The sequence below is a fragment of the Ptychodera flava genome, unplaced genomic scaffold (assembly GCF_041260155.1).
Source record: "Ptychodera flava strain L36383 unplaced genomic scaffold, AS_Pfla_20210202 Scaffold_82__1_contigs__length_521545_pilon, whole genome shotgun sequence".
Lineage (NCBI taxonomy): Eukaryota > Metazoa > Hemichordata > Enteropneusta > Ptychoderidae > Ptychodera > Ptychodera flava.
The window spans coordinates 297,256-319,314 of record NW_027248404.1 but is presented as its reverse complement, the minus strand read 5'-3'; the positions used below and the strand labels follow the sequence as shown (position 1 = coordinate 319,314).

General features: G+C 41.8%; 1 long non-coding RNA gene across 1 annotated transcript in view; it reads left to right on the top strand.

The window, feature by feature from the left end:
* LOC139128983 (uncharacterized) overlaps positions 1–20,429 on the top strand; it is a 31,223-nt gene extending 10,794 nt beyond the window's left edge. Inside the window, exon 3 of the long non-coding RNA XR_011551475.1 lies at positions 20,317–20,429. This is a non-coding gene — a long non-coding RNA (uncharacterized lncRNA). The remainder of the gene's footprint in view (positions 1–20,316) is intronic.
* Positions 20,430–22,059: the final 1,630 nt, after the last annotated feature.

The following is a 22,059-nucleotide window of genomic DNA, read 5'->3' as shown; positions in this document are numbered from 1 at the left end:
TTGGAGCGTAGGATGATGGTTTCTGTTTGTGTATGTAATCATTTCAAGTTTTACTTGTTCTAGCGAATTCTCTTTCTTCTTTTTGTCGTCTTTTCTGGTAATTTTCTTTGTCTGATTTTGCCTATTAAGTTGGCAATACTTCTCTTCAAGGATCTCCATGATGAGAATCGTTGAAATCGGTGAGCACTTAAGTCGTCTTGTTCTACTTCCTTGTTGATGTGTTAAAGACAGCAAGTTGTTTGTGGACCTCAGTGTCTTCGTCACTTACTGTGTAGTCATGTCCTGTTTCTTCATGGTCGCTTGCTCGTATCACTGCCACAGGAATGCTGGTCCTAATAGCCAGATAGATTAGTTGAGTTTTGGGGGCTGGTATGCTGCGTGATACGATGTCAGCTGGATTTTTCTGTAGACACCTGTCGCCACTGGTGTGGTGATGAGATGTTGTGGATCTTTTCTAATCTGTTCGCTATGTATACTTGGAAACGTTTAGAGCTGATGTTTATATAGCCAAGCACGATTTCGCTGTTTGTGTGATATATGACATTGTCGATGTTCAGGCCAATTTCTGATGTGATTTTTTGTGCAAGTTCTGTCACTAGGAAGGCTGCACTAGGTTCTAGGGGAAGTTTTGAGATTTCATGAGTCGGGTCCGTGGACGATGTCTTCATGGTTAATCAACTGCAAGGATGCTACAGCACGTATGGCTTCATTGCTGGCATAGGAGAAAATGTGACACTCAGTATTCTTGTCGGGTCCAAAGGTGGGTTGAGCATAGCATTTCCGTAGCTGTACCTATGTGATGTAGTTGAGGTTGTTGCACCAGCGTGTCCATCTTGGCAAGTATTTCTCTGGTAATGTTTCATCCCATCCAAGGTTTGATGAGTTGCGTCCTTTAGTTTCTGTCATGAAGCCTTGTAGTATTAGTTTTCCTTCTATGGAAACTAGTGCGAGTATACCGAGTGGATCGTATATTGACATGACGATCGCCAGTACTCGTCGATGTGAGAATGGCTTCTTCTTCAAGTCTATTTCGAATGTGAAAATATCTGCCTCTAGAGACCTCTAAAGACCGATCTGTGTAGGTAAGTGTCTTGGTTAAAATTCAAACTCTGTAGATCTTTGGTTTGTTCTTCGTTTTTGGAGTTTGGTCATGACTTCTTTGTCATTAGAAATGATCTTGTGAGAGTTGACGTTTCTGGTCACCGGTAAGTCTCTTGTTCTATTGACGAGACGAAAGGTTTAATGTTCAGCAGGTGCTGAGATTAGTCCATCGCCGACATACAACTTCTTATCTATGAACTCTTTCACAACTTTTTCATCTGTAGATATGCCTTCTTTAGCAATATTTCTCAGTCCGAAGTTAGCAATGGCTGGTGAGGAGACATTGCTGAACAGGTGTACGTTAATTCTAGACTGAATTACTGGTTTTATTGGGTCGTTGACTCTGAACCAAGAGAACCGCAGATAGTCTCTGTGTTCTCTGTTGACGTAGAAGCTGTGGAACATTTCTTCTATGTCGCCCATTACTGCTGCAGAGGAGGCTGTTAATTTGGTCAGGTCCCGAAGCAATGCGTCCTTCAGGGATACTCCATTGTACTTTGCACTGAAGTCGAATACTACTCTGATCTGCTGTTTCTTGGGACTGTAGACACGGAACTGTGGTATGTCCCATGCATTGTCGGCATCAATTTCGGCTTTTGGAACGGGACTTGCATGGTTGTGTTCTATTATTTTGTTCAGAAAACCAAAGTATTCTCCCATCTTTTGTGGTTTATGCTGAAGCTAATCCTGTAGATTGTAGACTCGGTTCAGAGCTGATTGTCAGTTGTTCGGTAATTTCTTTTGATCTTGCCTGAAGGGGAGAGAGAAAGTTCTAGATTGCCTTCCCCATGATGTCCAGGAATTTCTTGTCCTCCAGAAAGGGTGCGTTTTGTTTGTCGTGATATGTATGTTTGAACACAGTGTTACCAAAGCAAAGTTGACGGGTTTTGGGCCTATTATGTCTTTGATGTGGATGTGATGATTACATTCGAGTGTTGCTTCGTCGTAGCCGTTGATTGTTGCTGTTGTACGGTGTACTGAAGTGCGGATTACACCTCTTGCTGTCTCTAGGCAGAGTTGGCCTTAAATTGCCCCCAGGTCAGTGCATTGAGCCCAAGGCAAGTTTGCAGGTCCTTTCCTTGTTCTCTGACTTTCAATGGTTCTTGGCAGTTTATGCTGATGAGGCGGTGAATTCCAACGTTTTTTTCGGTTCTGAAATGTAATCGATGATGGGCGTCAGATATTTGAAGGCCTTGCAAATATCTGTTGTGGGTATTTCGTTCTTGTCGCTCGGTATGTTGTCGTTTTCTAGCAGGACAGGAAGAAGGAATTTTTTCTTTCCATCAATTGATTCTATGATGACGCGTTTGTTGCATTGTCCCTTTCTGAGTGCTCCTTTGCTGCTGCATGTTGACAATGACAAACAAATAGTCAAACAAATATTCTTTCAAGTTTGTGTTCCATTTATGTATGTACCTTTATTTATTTATTTATTTATTTCTGATTTTGTCTTTTTTGGCTACTTATTGTATTGCTTCTCTTGAAGTCTCTATGTATGACGATGTTTACCCTTTCCTTAGGGTAAAGTGTGTCAATGAAGCAATTACAGACAGTTTGTATTCAAGGTCTGGGCCGTGTATCTTCAGTGCGTCGAAAAGGTTGCTGTCACCCATACAGGCATTGGACTGGTCGTCTAGGACTACGTAAGTGTCTATGTAGTCAGCTGCTTGGTCTTGTGTGTACACCTTTTCAGGAACTATCTTCCCACAAGAACGTCAGGCTGGACATTTAATGAGTCTGGTGCATTTTTTGGTAGCTCCTTGTGTAGCTTGGAGACAGGTGATGTGTTTTTTACTCTTGCATATTGCGCATTTGATCAAAGATGTGCTGTCCTTGGCAAGATGTTTCTCATGCATTCAAAGCACATGCCTTTCTTCTTACACAGTTCAATTCTGTCAGCAACTGGTTGCTTTGCAAATGCCTTGCAATCTTTCGGGTCATGTTCTGTAGCTTCGTGGAAGAGATATTGTTTTGATTCCTATGACGATTTTGTTGCATGTACACGCACTTTAGTCTTCGTTTGTTGACTGAATTTTGACTTACTTGTTTCAGGGGTGTGTCATCTGATCTTGGAATATCAGAATCGCATGCTGCTTTTGCTGCATTTTTCAGGAAGTCTGTGGAGACCTTGAATGAAGCAAAGGTTTTGTGGCGTCGTTTGCATGATTCGGCGTTATCTCTCCACTTGTTGAGGATGAATATTGGTAATTTCTCCAGTATGGGCTTGAGTCCTTGAGGTGTTTGAGGGATGAGAGGGCAGAAGGTTTTCTCCTGTGTGCCTCTATGTTTGAGCATAAGTCTGATTATTGGAGTAGCTTTTTGCATTCGTCAAGTTTAACTTTCGGGAAGGACTTCAGTCTTTCCAGGATTACTGTGGTGATGACTGCAGGGTTGCCAAACCTGTCTTCAAGTTCTATCCAAGCCTCTTGATATGACATGTCAGGGTTGTCTACACGTCATTGTAGATGGTCTTCGACGATTTTATGCGCATTCCCCTGCGTGCATTTATGCAGGAAATCGATTTTCTCAGATGTCTGTATGCAGGCCGTTATTACAGAGGCTTTAACACTTTCACCGCGGGAGGGCGCATTCTGCGCCAACGGCCAGACTGCGGGAGGCGCGTAAACGCGCCAACAACGTACGCGTTTATATGCGTTCCGTATACGTTGGCTTTGTTTGATCTACATCATGTTTGTTGACTATTTCCTCAAGCCTAGCGAAGTGTACGAGGTAGAGGTCAAACCTAAATGAGCATGCGCGCCAAATTTGTAAACAAATGCCGCCATATTCGATCATTTCTCGGCCGCGATTTGTAAGGATCGTGTGATCGGTTGTTGTTTTTCTTTCAGAGGGTATTTAAAAATGGCGATGCGGGCACAGTTTAACACCCACTAAGCCCTTTGAGCATGTTTTTTCAAGACACTTATACTGGAATTGTTACTGATCGTGAAACTGAACTCGACGGAGATAGCGGAAGTCACATTTCAAATTAAAACTCTAATACCGAACTTGAATATGTCCCCAAACAGTTGAGCAAAGACAGAGATCTCAAGCAAGACAGGAAGGTAGGCCAGCTGAGCATGCTAAGAGAAAAGTGCGACAAAGGGCCGGTGACTGACATCACAAACGTTGATGGGGTATCCTGTGGATGATGTACGACATCAATCTATTAATGACAATGACACATCGGACTGGCTACCAGTATATAAGCGTATATATAATATAGCTCTTTTTTGAATGTCAGATGATACCTGTTGTTCGAATTCGAACTTGTAATAAATATGCATATTAATCTCATTTATGTGGAATATGTTTTAAAGTACGTGTTCCCCTACTGAATTTGAGTTGATAAAACGTAAGTAGTAATTTTTAAAGTGTTACGCTGAGAAAAATACATTTATATATTGAAATTACAAAAAATGCAACATTTTTTGATTTTTTTTTGCAAAATCCAGTATGGCCGCCATGATCACGTGATCTGCAGGGTGTGTCACACGACTTTTTGTGCATTTTTATGATGCTCTGTCATATTGCAATACCCACTGAAAAAATTGTCCCGAATACTCTAATAATTACAAAGATATAGCATATGCATGTTAATCAATTTTTATAAGGCCATATTACCATAGAAAACTACGCACAGGAATGCACGTATAAAAAATAATTACGCACTGAAAGTGTTAAATGATCTGTCAATGACATGTACATGGTCAAGCCTCCTCAAAATGTTATTGATTGTTGTAGTGGTAAACACTGACGGGCCATCATTTAGGCTATCTCCGTCAGAAGTTGAATGTTGTTGTTCTGGCTTGTTGTAAGTGTCTGTTGATTTGGAATAGGTGTGACTGTCTCACCTGATTCTGCTTGTATTTTCTGTTCTGGTTGTGTTGGTAGAGGGGTTGTTTCAAAACCTGTGTATGGTGCTGTGGGTACAAATACGATAAAGTTCAGTGCTCGTAATGGGTCCCGCTCCTTTTCTTCTTTCATATCAATGTAACATGATACATGGTCGTTTGATGACTGGTCTTGTGTGGTAAGTGTCTGTACTGTTGAGGAACTTTCTTTGCCCACTTTCTGGAGGGTTTCTTCATCTATCGTTGCCTTTTATGCTTTCATCTCAACTTCAATAACTTTGATTTTTACTTGGTGATGAGCTATGGATGATGTTGATGATCAAGTTCTGTTTGAACTACGCAAGCTGCCTAATGGGGATCCACATTCGGATGGCGATTTGATTTTGAGGGCGCTATTTTTAGCTTTCCTTGTCTTTGCTTCTTTGATATATTCATTTGCTTGTTCATTGTTCCTGCTAAAGCTTATTCGCGTAAATTCGGCTTGCTTCTTACCTTCTGCTGTCCGTTCTTGTTCATAACATCTGTGAAGTTTGTTCCAAGCTTGTTCATATTCCTCGGAAAGTGCCTTTGCTGCATCAATTTTGCTCTCTGTCGGGTCTTACATTCCCCTACGGTCAATGACACTTCCCCTTGTTATGTTACACAGGCTTGACAGTGCCTTTTCAGTGTTCAGGGTAGCATAAAGCAGTCCGCTTTCTATTTTTCTACTGTCCCGTAGAGGGCACCACCTTCAGCAGTGGCAGGCCAACTGGCAACCGCCCCTTATTTTGGTTGTTGTGAGGTATTTTCTGCCTTAGTATTTTCCTACTGATTTTCTTGATTTTCATTTTGAGATTCCGCTTGGGCTGTTTGTTCAGCGCCTTCATTTTTTTAATCCTTTATGGTCTTTTTTAGTCAGTTGTAGTTGGCTTCATATGTATACAGTGGGCTTACCTTGCATACCTATATGCTAGTGTCAACTGTGCACTCTAGTCAGTGTCTTGTCCAATGGTTCACTTGTTTTCACTTCCAACGATTTTTCACTGTGGCGGAGTCCAGTTACTTTTGCATCTGCTAAGTGCCAAACACTCCAAGAAATGACCACCCTCGGTTGCTGTAGTTCAGGCAGGGTATTCAAGAAGAGGTGAAAATCAGGAAATAAAGAGAATAAAATACAAAGTCATTCACTATCTATGCCAAAGAGTCGACTTAAATCAAGTTCAGAGTAAGCGGAAGAAAAAACTAAATTTTATAAAAATATATAAATTTTGTGTAATGCAATAATGTTTTTCATGTTCAGCACACAACTGTAGCCGAGTTTCAGGGCGCTTCTGTTGAGTATCTTCCTGAGGTGATGGCCTTATGGAAAACATTTGTGCCTAGTTTTGGGAATTTACATCAAATGTTTATGATAATGTTGGTGCTGAATGGGGGATTTAACTATGATGTTTCTACTTCGTTGGCATTTCCCTTTCACTTTTTCTGGTTTGAAGCTGAGCTGGTACCCAAACTACTGATCTCAAGGTCTCCCTGGTAGGGCAAATGACCGCATTGAATTACTGTTTGTCAGACGAGATGCTCGACCACCTTCTGTTCATTGCTTAAAGTATGTTTTTGATTATCGATGGTGGGTGGTTGCTTTTGGTGTGGACATACAGTGGAGTGTTGTTTGGCTTTGTGAATGGTCTGAATCTTCCAGTCCTAAGGTCAAGGGTCACGTCCAGGTAATCTATCGATTTCTTGTTGGCTTCTATGTCGATCTTCAAGTCGCTGTTTCTGAAGATTTTGTAGATGTGTTTTTTAATGAGTTCTAACATTCTTTGTGATCCACTGATTGCATCTAGACCATGGTCTCAGTACAGACATGTTTTCCCCCACACTGTGGCGTTAATTTTCATAGCTAGTAGAATCGTACCGGGTTTATGCTCCATTAAAGCTGCCCATGGTCACACCAAATAGTGTGCTGGTTGATTTCTTGCACCATGCTGTTTTTTAGCTGAAACGTAGTGAACTGTTTGATTCGAGTATGATATTCATGTCCAGGTCTGTAATGGTGTCATGTTTTGACGCAAATTCCAAGGCCTCTTTCAGTAAATCTTCTGATATCGATGGATGGAAGTCATTTATGTCGAAACAGATGAAGGAGGTGTTACCTTATTGGGGATGTTTTGTATCACTCATAACCGAATCAGTGTTCAATGATTTAACTTGGTCTTTGTAACTATCTTGGCGTTTAGCCTTTCCAGAATTTTTCGTGATGATGCAAAGTTCGAATTTTGATTGTTTAATTAGCCGGCATGTTGGTTTCTTACTGAATTTCAGTTTGTAGTTCTTTAGTGTCGTAAATGCGTCCTTTCTGCGATATTGTCAAGTCTGTAGGTTTTCGAGGTTTTCTGCTTTCTTCTTTTTGTTCTGCTATGATCTTTGACATTATTGGGCTTTCTTCTACGATTTTGTTTGTTGTTCTGTATTAGCTGCTTGTAATCACCACAGGCCGCCCAATCACTATTAATAAGCTTATTATTGAGTTTTTCTCAGTTTTCTCTATCAGTTCTTCTCCTTTTCTTCATGCTCTGACTGATCGTAGTAAATAAAAATAAATGACTATATAGCCTAACCTAGCCTCTTGACTCTTTATTTATTTTACACCCCATTACAAGGACGTTTATCTCTCATATACACACATCTTGTAATTAATAGTCAACATGACTAATTATGCTAATCCGTGGACTTATCAGGGATTTTATAGGTTAGTCAACATCGCGAAAGATAGGAAAGGTTACTAAAACGGGAAGGTAAGAAGCTCTCCTGAAATGTGTCCAGAAATTACCAAATTGCGGCCAGTCATGACCATTTATCCAAAATTTACTGCAGCCAATGTATTTCGATGGCCAAGGAGAGCCAGCTACTCTAATTTCAAACGTTTAAATGGTCGCGAACAGTGCAAACCCTGCCAGTGCCTTGCGTGCAGTTCATGGCATGAGGACGTCCGTAAAGCAGGAAGTCGGAAGTTGAAACCTTTGACCTTTACGTTGTTTATATGTGGGCAAACTTGTAAACATATTTCCCAGGGACAAGTCTGATTTTGACTGGGGTCAAAGTTCGTGTGGTTAAGAGTGGTTCTCTCAATCGGGTGGTGTTGCTAAGGTTTTGTCTGCCATTCAGTTTAGCTGTGCGTTCTCGATAATTTTGCTGTATTTTTTTTCAGAAACATGGGAAATTCGTTTAAACATTAAATTCTCTATGAGAGGAATATTCTAGCTCGTTGTATACAGTTATTTATGTGGTTTAGAGAAATCTTGGGGGCGGCGTCAGATAACAAGTGGAATGAGACAACAACATTTCGTTCATGGAAGGAAATCATATAGCAAGTACTTCTTGCGCTGGTGCAAATTCTACGAAATATTATGCTATCAAAGATGTTTGCAATGATAGTTTACAAGGTTTCCTGTCTAAATTCGCGGATATCATCAAGAATATCTAAAAAAATACTACACGTAATTATGACTACATTTTGTATGTGTAGAGGTGTTGTTTGCCGTTCCGAACGTCTGCACGTACGCGGCGTCTGGTTATCAAGTGACAAAGACACTACCCGTACTGATGATGGAATGTAATTACGTGTAACTAAACTTCTCTATAACGATATGTTACCGGCAGACATGGAGATAATAGCGAGTGAATAGAAATGACGGTGACAGTGCAAGCAAAAATTCTCACAGGCTTCTTAACGTAGTGGCCAACATCATCGGTGATGTCAGTTTGTGTTTCAAAGTTGCGAGGTCACCGCTCACGTGAATTTAGTGACGGGCTACACTGAGCGTCTTTCATCGCTTGTACGCCATAAAAAGAACGGTTTTGCGAGTAGTCATATCGGATAAAAGCCGGAAAAACGGCGATAGTTTGGTGATTTTTGAGCGGATTCCTGGTCGTGGTAGGCCCCTAATAACCAAGCTGTCGATGAGTGTTGGCAATTGCAATTTGGGTGGAAACTTTTCGAAATATCGACGAACAAAGTTGCGACAAGCATGCTGTCGGGCAGAACATGGACGTTCCCATGGCTGTGGTGACGGGGTTAAAAACGTAAAATTCAAAACCGGCCGTAAACGGCAGAAATCCCGTTCGAAAAATACCACGGTTATATGGACCCTCAGCTAGCTTAACAGTACAAACGAAGTTTTATAGCTTGTGCGCCGCTTCTTTCGGGAAGTGTACACTAACAGCATAAGGGGCGATTGAAAAATCGATGAATTCCTTAGACTAGTAGCGACCAGTATTCTAGCTCCATGTAGCGACCGACTCTCTTTTATTAGGCGAAAAAGTAACTGGTGAGATTAACTCTTTGACGCCGTAGAGTCATTCTAGTCTAGCCCTGCGTACCATGCTGTGTGTTCCGGGCATTACACGGCCCCCACCACAGAGCGTGTAACGCCCGGAACACACAGCACGGTACGCACGGTACGGTCATGAGCTTTGTTGCTACCGTATATCAGAAAACAACTTACTGACTTTGACGTCAAAGGCCTGTTGCTGGTACGTACTTTGAGACAGAAAATAACGATGTATTACCGGCAGACATGGAGTTAATAGTGAGTGCAGAGAAATGACGGTGACTGGTTTAAAAAATTCACAGTGCTGGCAAAAATTCTCCAGTGTGTGCTGCTGCTAATGTGTCACCATTGTGCCACGACGCGGTTTGTAAATTATACTTGGTATATACACTCCCAGAAAACGACGACGTGAAACATACATCTATATAATTTTGTTGAAAAACTCATAAAACGGCAACTCCGGCGATCTTTTTCTGCTTGGTCGGTCGATACTTTCTGGGTGGCATTTGTTACATGGAGCAGGACCATGTCTGCTTAGTTATGTTTGAATGTGGCGCTTGGCAACGAAAAGCATGCGCGTTTCCAGCGTTCCTTTCGATCCAACTTCCCGTTTATTTTTTAATAATGAGCAGTGTTTGTTTGCACATGTCATGAATATATAAGCGTCCACTAGGTTTACGGACGTCCTCGGGACATGTTTCCCAAGATCTTCATACCTTCTCCTTTTTCATTTACATCTCTATCTTTGCAATGTTGACCAACCCTTGATAAGTCCACGGATTAGCATAATTAGTTGTGTTGACTAATTAATTACAAGATGTGTATATGAGAGATAAGCGTCCTTGTAATGGGGTGTAAAATAAATAAAGAGTCAAGAGGCTATAGGTTAGGCTATATAGTCATTTATTTTATTTACTACGATCAGTCAGAGCATGAAGAAAAGGAGAGGGACTGACAGAGACAGAGAAAACTGAGAAAAACTCAATAATACGCTTATTAATAGTGATTGGGCCGCCTGTGTACTCACTGGGTTTAGGCGACAGATGTTTGTTGTACTATCAGCTGCCATGAGTAGATAGTTGTCATTTTTCCCGATGCTGACGACGCCTTGCGATAGTTTCAAGAAGTGATATGTATCTGAAGCTTTCATTTCATGCACCTTGAACTTTCTAAGCTTTGTCTAAGTTCAATGATGAAATATTTTGTTTACGACATTTTAAGCAAATTTAGCATGTTTTAGCCACGCAGATTAATCAGGATTGATGATTTGCAATATTTCCGATAAGCAAATTTATCGTATGCAGTGATTTATTTATTGATTGATTGATTGATTGATTAATTTATGTGTGCTCATTATATCGAACACTGTGTGTCAGATTGTCATAAAAACATATTTGGGAGACTCAGAAAATACATGTATATGTAAGCATTTTGTTTCATACATGGTTTGAGTAAGGCAAATGCTCAGCAAAATTTATCTACAGAGAACGGGGCCGGTTGGATCAGATTGACACAGTTAATTTTGATAATAGAGGTCACTTGGGTAAGCATAGATGGAAATCACTCACAACACACACTGAGATATTCTGTTGAATTCTTGTATTAAATAAAGGACAGTCATGAAGTTTGTCTAAGGATAATACAAACGCTCGAACTCAAGTGCAAAACAACTTAACTTAGAAAAGCTAACTCGTTACTACACAGTACTTTGTATAATGACCAGTGCTGATAAAGTTTTACTCTCCGATCAGCAAGTGAAGGCACTTAATGTTCTGTTCCAGCTGATTAGTGTCCGTTATTCAATCAGCCAGTCAAACGTTACTGATACACGCAGGACAGCCTTGTACATTCTCCACTGGAAACTTCTTTGACATAAAGTAGTTATCCATATGCAGCAGCAGAGCATCCGACAGTTCTATCGTACTGTGGTTCACAACCTACAACACCTTTTGCTTCATTGTTTTGGAATGCATCGAGTCCGTATAACACAAAAAAACTCTGTATGGCCACTTCCACGGCTAGCGACTTCCCCGTGAAATGTACTGAGCGTTTTCACTCACAAGTGTCAAATACGCTCAAAGTTACTTGCTTAGAATAAGGTCGAATTGTGGAGCCTCCGTCCTGACACTCTAGCTTTAACATGGATCGCCTTACATGAACTGCTCGTCAATGTCTCTGTGTTTGACAACTGCAGACTGTCTCTCGATATGATTGTTCGTGAATCGCTCAACTGATCACATGGCAAACACAGCGACTATGGGCGCCGTAGACAGTGTACATGCTTTTCCGACCTCCTTCGATAAAATCGAGCGAAACAGCCGTGATCTGTGTTCAGTCTCTCTGTGGTCGATCCCACACAATCTTGGAATGTTACTCTAATATAATTTTACTATTATGCTGTAATCTGGAATATTTTTTGACATCGGCGATCCATTTGTTTGGGAGCTAAACCTCACCTGGTTACACCCTCCCCCGGTTTGGAAAAGGTTGTCCCAACTGAATAAAATAATCATTTAAGGGAACTTATGGCAAACACAAAACAAAATGCATCAAACCTGTTGCACTGACTGAGCTATATTGTCATGACATGTAGGCAATGGGGAATACAATTGTCTAGATATAACGAAACGGGATATAGAGGCGGGTGAAGCCACTCCGAAACAAAACATGTTGTCTTACGATACACCCTCAATACAGTGATGGGGGTCATATGGATCAAGTTGACAAATTCCTCTCAAAATCCTTAGATAAATTACGTTTAAACAGTACCCCAAGGCCGAGAATTTGTTTAACTTAGTATCACCCCACAGCTTAACGAGCCATCACTGAAGATAATGCTCCTCCCATCCGGCAAGGTTTGTGTCCATCATAGTTGGGAGTCTGGCATGAGGTCATCTCCATGGAAGATGATTATCATAAGTAGCAACTATTAAGACACACTGTTCCCAATGCCATAACAATGTGGAAGATAATCTTGAAAAACGAAGATGGTAACGTAGAATGTTCTTCAACTTCCCGATGTTTCCACTAAAATACGCAGTGCTTGTCACTTAAACTCAATCAAGGTGCAAAAGTTAAAATGCCACTCCTCTATCAGCTGTACTTGCTTCTGACATCTGGTGATCAAACCGGCTGTATGCCCGACCACTCCTGGAAACACAGCCATTAATCCAGGTTTTCGATACAACAAAGGGCTAGTTTTGGTTGATATGATATGATGCTCTAGCAAAGTTTCTGATGAGTATTCCTCTGGCTCACTGTACTCTACACACACAGTCAATGAATTCTCTTCCTTACTTCTTCGATAAGCACTACTTTGAGCTCATCCCACCTCCTATCAGATACAGACAACATATCTGGTATCTTCGGTGGCCTGTATTTCCGTCTATTTGCGCGATTCATCTGGCTCCATCCATACCTCCGAGGGGGCCTTATTGTTCTCTTGGAACGCCTAAGAGGTTGGGCACCAGACTCTTCTCCTGACAAAGATGATTCAACTTCTTCATTGTCCACGGGAATACCAGGATGCTCTGAATTGTCCTCTCCAGACGCATCTTCTTGAGGTAAGGACTCATCATTGACTTCTGTAGTATTTATATCCATATCTTGTGCACTGCAAGTATCGAGGACTTCTGAGGATATTTCTATATTACCCCTCTCCGGCACAGCAATGAAAGTTTCACCAGTGATACTTTCAACAGTTTCAACACTACGATCTGGGTGTGATCGCATTGGATTCTTACATGATTCATATCTCTTCGGTCTAAAGGGTAATCTATGTGGATTCAGACCGATTTCATACTCCTCTTCTGTATCTGACTCACTCTCGCTTTGAAGAGTTGATCTATCTTGTGATGGATCTTCCTCACACTTGGCAAGTTTTGGTCTTGCATGAGGTTCTTCTGCTGGAAGGCTGTGGCATACGCGTAGTAAATTGCGATGCAGCGTTCTCTTCTTTTTGCTTGACTCACCCTCAATGACATAAACAGGCAAGCTGTCATCAAGTTTCTTAACTACTCTGTATGGTTCTGCCTCCCAACGATCAGCAATTTTGATCTTGCCTCGTAGATTAACGTTCTTCACTAGCACTCTGTCTCCTTTGTGCAGTACTGCATCATGTACACGCTGGTCATATCTCTCTTTGTTTTCTTCTGCACGTCTACTGGCAGCTTTTGTGGCTTGATCATAAGCAAACTCGAGACGATTTCTTAAGTCATTTACATATGACCCTGGAGATTCTAGAGTAGTGTCTTCTGGTTGCACACCAAGGTAAACATCCATAGGTAGACGCGGATGTCTGCCGAACATTAAATAGTATGGTGAAAATCCTGTACTGTCATGTCTTGTGCAATTGTAGGCGTGCACCAGGGGAGCAACGTAGTCTTTCCAATTACTTTTCTTCTCGTTGTCCAATGTTCCTAACATCTCAAGGAGCGTGCGGTTAAATCGTTCACAAAGCCCATTGCCCTGGGGTGATAAGGCGATGTTCTAGATTTCTCCACACCTGTTAACTTACACAGCTCCCTGATAATGCGTCCTTCAAAATTACAACCTTGGTCGGAGTGTAGTCTGCACGGGAATCCATAATGTACCATAAACTGCTCAAACAAATGTTTCGCGGTGGTCCTTGCAGTTTGGTTACGTGTGGGTATTGCAACAGCATACTTGGTGAAGTGATCTGTTATGACGAGAATGTCCTTGATACCTCCTTTGGATTCCTCTAATGACAAGAAGTCCATACAGATCAATTCCAGAGACTGACTGGTCTGTACAGTCACTAGTGGGGCTCTCGTCTTGGCTCCTGCTGGATTTTTCCTACTGGTACACCTTCCACACGTCAGAACTTTTTTCTTCATCTTGGGCCAGTAAAATCTCTGATGCGACAGATCCAGTGTACGTTCCTGTCCAAGGTGTCCAGTATCATCATGAGCTCCTGCCAATGCAATCTTGCGGTAGGCTGAGGGCAAAACAAGTTGATAGTGCCTTTTACCATCTACCCCAGTTCTACTTCTGTACAACACACCTTTCCTGAAGGAAAGTCGATCCCACTCCTTCAGTGCAAGTCGTACTTCAACATCTTCCATTTTCTTTCTCTGTTTAGACGGAATTTGTCCTCTGTTCTTGAAGTATATCAATCGACTCACTACAGGATCCTCTCCTTGTAGTTGAATCCAATCATCCATTGTCAAGGTAGGGAAGTGAGAATGGCCTGGCTTCTCTGGTGGGTCATCTAATGTTGTGGGCACAGCCGTAGCCGAGGCAGCAATAGCTTCTACCCATGGAGTATGCTGATCTAGATAGTTCTGACCCACGGCTTTGACTTCTTCAGCACTCATCCTGATCACATTATCCACCACTGTGTCCCCTTCTTTGTCAGAGCCAGTACACCGGGGTCTTCTAGACAGTCCGTCGGCATCCTTATTACGGCTACCAGGCTTGTAGTTCAAGCTAATATCATAATTTGACAGGGCAGCCAACCATCTATGGCCGGTGGCATCCAGCTTCGCCGACGTTAAAATGTATGTGAGTGGATTATTATCTGTCATAACTTCTACATGATTACCTGCCACGTAATCGTGAAATTTTTCAGTGATAGCCCACTTGAGGGCCAAGAACTCCAATTTGTGGGCAGGATAGTTCTTCTCACTTCTAGACAAACCACGGCTTGCATAGGCTACCGGTCTCATGACTCGTTTTCCCTGGACAGTGTCTGCTTGATACAGCGCTGCACCTAAACCTCCCAAACTTGCATCTGTATGCAGCTCGAATGGTCTGTTGTAGTCTGGGTAAGCAAGAACTGGAGCTGTAGTCAGTTTCTTGATAATATCATTGAATGCTTGGCTGCACTCATGTGTCCAGACATATGGTGGGGGTTTCTTCTTTGGATCAATTTTGACTCCTTTCTTTCGTTTCAAGGGCTGGCCTACAGTGAGCTCATTCAGCGGCTTTGCAATTGCTGAGTATCCTGGCACAAACCGTCTGTAGTACCCTGCAAAGCCGAGAAAAGTTCTCAACTCTTTGACGTTCCTTGGCTCAGGCCATTTCTTGAGAGCGGCAGTCTTTTCAGGATCTGTTTCCACTCCCTCCTCAGACACGATGTGGCCAAGGTATTTAACTCTCTGTTCCTGAACAGTTGACATTTGGTGTGTTTGATTTTCAAACCAAATTCACGTAGTCTCCTGAATACTTTCTCGAGTCGATCTAAGTGCTCTTCAAAGGTGTCAGAGAACACAATAATGTCATCAAGATAGGCTAAACATATCTTCATATTATAATCACCAAGGCAACGCTCAATGGTCCTCTGGAAAGTTGCTCCTGCACACTTTAAACCCATTGGCATGGCGACGCACTCGTAAAAGCCAAGTGGTGTTACGAAAGCAGTCTTTTCGATGTCTTTTTCTGCCATGGCAATTTGCCAATATCCGCTCTTCAGATCGATTGATGTAAACCAACGAGAGCCTCTCAAGATATCCAATCCTTCCTCTATCCCTGGGATGGGGTAGGAGTCGCGAACAGTCACATTGTTTAGTTTGCGATGGTCCACGCATAGCCTGACTCCTCTATCTTTTTTTTGACAAGTACGACTGGAGAAGCGTACGGGCTCTGTGACTCGCGTATAATTCCGCTACTCAACATGTCCTTCAGGAGAAGTCTCACTTCCTCATAGTGTGCTGGAGGTATCCTACGATAGGGTTGGCGTATCGGCTCTTCACTGGTCAAGCGAATTTCATGCTTTACTGTGGTGCATCTACCAAAGTCATTTTCAGCCTTGGAGAAGACTTCACTGTTACGGTCAAACATTTCTTTGACATGATACATCTGTTCTTTGGTCAAGATCGAGTCACTCATATCAAAATCTAGGCCTCCGCTGGTCATAACCCTACGCTCGGGTTTCGTATCCCCAGCCCGCTGAGACTGTGTAGCTGAGATAGAGTCTGGGTCAATTCGTCTGACTGCTTTGGCATATCCAACCACCTCTCCAGGTCGAATCGTTACTGGATCAGGAGAGTCGTTGTGTATCATCAATGGCACTTTTGACTTTTTACGCCCACACTCAACAGTAACTATCATTGGGTCGATCATCCATCCACCAGACTCACTCCATTTCCCCTCCGGTTCCACCGTGACATCAACTTTGTCCCCAATCGGTCCTGGTTTCATCCTTCCAGTAACCCAAGCTGACTGATAGGGCTCGACGACAAGTGGAGTCTCCAATGAAGTATGGACCATTCCTAGACTGCCTGTCTTCCCAATGAATTTGTCTCTTGCGTGTAGCGTGTGTAAAACACTGCGACCTGTAGCGGTAATCCTGCAACTCCTGCCGACTTTGTGTTTTTCAGATTTGTATGGGGTCTTCTTATATGAGTTCAGCCAATTAGTGCCAGCTGTTATCGGTACTCTGCGATTATTGTATTATCGGGTACCACTAACGCCAAAATCAGCTTTTTTCTGGATCTCCAAAAACTTGGACTGAAAAGACACTTTGACTTCCACGACTCCTAAATATTGCAGTATATCATCAGTAGCACCTCTAATCTCCAATAGTTCATCTAAAGAGGAAAATGGGAGCGAACCCAAGCTCTCCTCCCAGAAGGTTTGGCTGACTGTGGTCACTTGAGAACCTGTGTCTACTAAACATTTGCAAGTCACTCCATTCACACTGGCAGTTTCCTCGTTCAAGGGACCTAAGACTGCACCGTCGATAGGTCTAGCCTGTCCATTTCGCTTTTGGTTTTTGTTGCGATGAGGTCTTGCCTTGCTTGTGTGTCGTCTGGACTGTGTCACGTCATTTTTTGTTTGCTTTTTATTGTGACCTTTTGAGGTAATTTGGCTGTCACCATCCTGCTGGCTGTCAGTAGGTGAATTGCTCTTTGGACGGTACAGTCTCTTGCTCTGTGACCTGGTTCACCACAGTTGAAACAATTAAATGGTTTCTTGTTCTTGTTATTGCCGACTCTCTTACCAGATCGTCGCGAATCTGATAGTTTGGTTTTCGCCTCAGATAAGTCTCTTCTGGTTCATCTAACTTTCTTCGCTCTTCACTCAATTCTCTGCGTAACCTCTCAACTTCACTTCCACTCCTGTCGTTGCGATGACCTTCAATCTCTCTTGTGGATAATTTTGTATTCAGATCACTGACCATCTTTTGTAGAGACTCTACTGTCCTGTGGTCTGACTCGTGCTGTTCTTGCATCAAGCGCAGTGTCTTTGCCATTTGTCCCATCAACCCCTTGTTTACTGAACTCTGAGCGCCTTCAGTTTCTGTGCTCTCAGCCTCAGAATCATCGTCAGGGTTGGTGGACTGGTGAACTCTACCCGCTGGCAACCTTTTACCCTTGCGCTGGTGATCTTCTCTGTCCTTTATTTCTTGTTCCGCATTTCTGGCTACTCTAAATAGTTGCATGTAAGTTTCGCATCTATGTAATTCATGTCTGGTTATGTCAGCAACTCTTTCATCTCTCAGTCCTCTGAAGAAAGTTTCTCTCAACATCCCGTCAAGTGCATCTCTGTTGACTGCACCTCTAACACGCGCAGCATGTATTAAATGTTCTAAACGAGGCCCATATACAGCTACCGGTTCATTTTCTTCTTGGCGACTATTGTAGAACTTGCGAAGCAGTGATTGCCCTGTCTCAACTTGACCGTAGATACTTTCGAGCTTTTCAATTATCTCTGGGATCGTTGCATGGTCAAGGTAGAGTACTGCAAGCTCGTGCTTCACCCTTTAAAGATCTTTCTACTGCCTGTGTAAGGACCCTATCATCATATGTACTTGATTCCACCATCCTCTCAACTTCGCGCTTCCACACTTCAAAGCTTACACCGTCTTTACTTTTGGGTTCACCGGTGAAAGTCGACACGCGCGGGAGGTGAAAAGCATGTGGGGTGAAATGGCTAAAATCAGACTCCCCCCTGCCCACTGAAGGGGTATTAATAATAGGTGCGTAAGGTCCCAAATCATATCCCTTTGTTTCGTTTTGAACCGGTTGGGAAGGTCCCTTACGTTCATACCTCTTTGCCTCTGCTAAAGACATGGCCAATCTTTCCCGCATACTGACACTTTTCTTTGGTAGTGTATTAGGGGTCAATTTAGACTCTAATTTAACTTTGACGGGGTCAACGAGAGGTGGGATATCAGTATTACTGTCCAATCCCTTGGGTTTGAAACGGCATACCCTTGTGGTCTCTCCATGCTGACTTCTATATATGATATCAAACAATAAATGTAGTATAGTAGTAAAGCTCATCAGATGCAACTTAAATGTACACTGCGTACTATTACTACACTTTTCTTACACAGAAAATTCAAAATTATTTTCATTTAAGTACTTGTATGTGTGTATGATTTCCAAGCACAAGTGTCCTCTTAATCTGAGTAAAAACTGTCAATACACCTGTATGGTATCAAATCCAACGGCCCCACGTTGGGCGCCATTTTGTAAGCATTTTGTTTCATACATGGTTTGAGTAAGGCAAATGCTCAGCAAAAATTTATCTACAGAGAACGGGGCCGGTTGGATCAGATTGACACAGTTAATTTTGATAATAGAGGTCACTTGGGTAAGCATAGATGGAAATCACTCACAACACACACTGAGATATTCTGTTGAATTCTTGTATTAAAATAAAACGACAGTCATGAAGTTTGTCTAAGGATAATACAAATGCTCGAACTCAAGTGCAAAACAACTTAACTTAGAAAAGCTAACCGTTACTACACAGTACTTTGTATGATGACCAGTGCTGATAAAGTTTTACTGTCCGATCAGCAAGTGTAGGCACTTAGTGTTCTGTTCCAGCTGATTAGTGTCCGTTATTCAATCAGCCAGTCAAACGTTACTGATACACGCAGGACAGCCTTGTACATTCTCCACTGGAAACTTCTTTGACATGAAGTAGTTCTCCACATGCAGCAGCAGAACATCCGACAGTTCTATCGTACTGTGGTTCACAACCTACAACACTTTTTGTTTCATTGTTTTGGAATGCATCGAGTCCGTATAACACAAAAAACTCTGTATGGCCACTTCCACGGCTAGCGACTTACCCGTGAAATGTACTGAGCGTTTTCACTCACAAGTGTCAAATACGCTCAAAGTTACTTGCTTAGAAAAAGGTCGAATTGTGGAGCCTCCGTCCTGACACTCTAGCTTTAACATGGATCGCCTTACATGAACTGCTCGTCAATGTCTCTGTGTTTGACAACCGCAGACTGTCTCTCGATATGATTGTTCGTGAATCGCTCAACTGATCACATGGCAAACACAGCGACTATGGGCGCCGTAGACAGTGTACATGCTTTTCCTACCTCCTTGGATAAAATCGAGCGAAACAGCCGTGATCTGTGTTCAGTCTCTCTGTGGTCGATCCCACACAATCTTGGAATGTTGCTCTAATATAATTTTACTATTATGCTGTAATCTGGAATATTTTTTGACTCGGCGATCCATTTGTTTGGGAGCTAAACCTCAGGACGGCCAAATTTTCTCAAGCCTCCACGCTTCTCCTTTTCACTTACTTGTGTATTAATACGCTAGTGTAAATAAGCGTAGCAAACGATAAAGTTTCATATTAAATGTAACAGTAACCACTCAAAATAAATACATTTAAATCTAATAGATGACTCTACCAAGAATGAAAATCAGATTACGTAGCTTGGATGATAAACAGGTAGCATAAAAATGCACTACTTCAATATGGGCGGATAACCACATATGAAAGGCAATGTGTGATACTGGCTCAACCTTGGAGAGCTGTCTTACACGCGAACATTACTATAAAACACAACACACAGTTAAACAACAGTGTGTCCTATATGGAAGGCTTTGAATTCTCTAAACAGGTAATGCAAAATTTCACCTGGTTACATATATGATGTTTTAATTGCTTGCGAATAGAACATCCATTACAATAACGAATCGCGCAATATATTATCACAGTTTAGTAAACCTTGCCGTTACATATACAGGAATTCACAAATGAAGTAGTCTTGATAGCTGTAAATAAATTACTTTATTTAAAACGCTAACAAAGCCTTGTAAAATATACAGGAGAAGCTTGTTTGGGACGAAGAACGTCGGAAAAGGATGGGAAAGCAAAATGAGAGACTTGATACAGCAAGGAGAACATACATTTGAACAGTGGCAAAAACATGCTAAAGAGGTAAATACAGATATTTGGCCATCGACATCTCCTTACAATTTCTTAGGCCATTTTATACTGTAAACGTATGTATTGATGTATGTATGCATGTTAGTAATATTTTATGGAATGTTTAGTTAAAGGTGTTCTTCTTAAATAAGATTCGTCAGATAAGTTTGATTAATAGGCAAATATATAGTTTTCGAATACAATATTGCCTCTTAGCTTTAAATTTTGATTGTCGAATTTTAGAGAACCTTATATAGTCTGCTGAAAGTACAAAAAAAATCGTCATTGGCTGTCATGAAGATATAATATTTTAGAACAGCGAACGCCTTGTAAGTTTGTCCTATTTTGCCCTGACAAAGCATAATCTTATCAATTTTCGCCCCTTAAACTATTTTCAAAATTATAATTATTCAAATACGGATAAATTTCGAGTACATACAACCGTGGCAAAGCAAGTGCATCGATAACTGATTGTAATACAAACAGAAACTATAATAGCGACAAGTACTGGAAACCCTTAAAGTATAGAAGCGGCACCTTTATTTTACTGATAAAGAGCTTATAAACCACGGGGTGCTTGGTTTAGATTTCCTTGCCAAATATAAATATAAGAAATCGACTTGGCATGGACTTCCTGAAGACAGTACCATTTATTTGGAGGGGGGTTAATATACTAAGACACCTACCGTATTTTACTAGTAACGTTATCAATACAATTCATTTACATCGTAAACTTGTAAACTTGTATTGAAATACTATACTGTGTTCATTAATGGGTTCTGTATTAAATCTGGAATATTTTCTGGACGATCCATGTAAAGAATGGGGCCCTGACGTGGCTTATACCCCCGTGTTTAAAATACTGTGACCTTGACTCACTTTCCCTCCAACAACACGTGTCAGAGATATAACTTGTGCAGTGTTGTGTTGTGTGGAGAAGGTAAACGTGATGGCGTTCGCTTTCCAAGTTCAAGTTGCTTATTGCAACAATACGAAAACGCGACAAGTATATTTAGAGCGGACGCTGAATTACAATGAATTCATGATACAGCTGGTGGAAAAAATCACGTCCCTGAGGTTTGCCGAATTTCAAGTGGCTTATGAAAATGACGAAGGAACATGGATTACAATGAGTGACAATGAAGTTGACATCACTGACATGTATCGATGTGCCACTGCAGTCAATAACGCTGAGTACCGGCGAATCAAAATACGAATCATGGAAGGATGTTCACCCGTCATCAGAGAGACCAGTGACTGTGACAGGCATGGTGAAGAACGATGCAACAGCAATCCGAAGAAACTGAAATTTGACCGCGATGATGTTACAACCTGTAGTCAACACTTGCAACAGCCAGTCGAGTCTGATGATGACGATCCTTACGTAACACCACTAGAACTTGATATAAAAGCAAAGAAAGAAGAACTGCGTGAGATGCAGGGGGAAATGAAAATAATTGAGCTTGATATTGCGAGAGAAAATGAGAAGTATGCATCGAACGTCGTGGAAGATTCAACGAAAAAGAGGTGTTCGAAGTGTCATCTACGCGAGGGACACAGTCGAAAAAACTGTCCTTACACAGAATGTAAATCTGCGAGCGTGTGCGGTGACCTCAGCCATCCAGCGCACATCGACGAGAAGA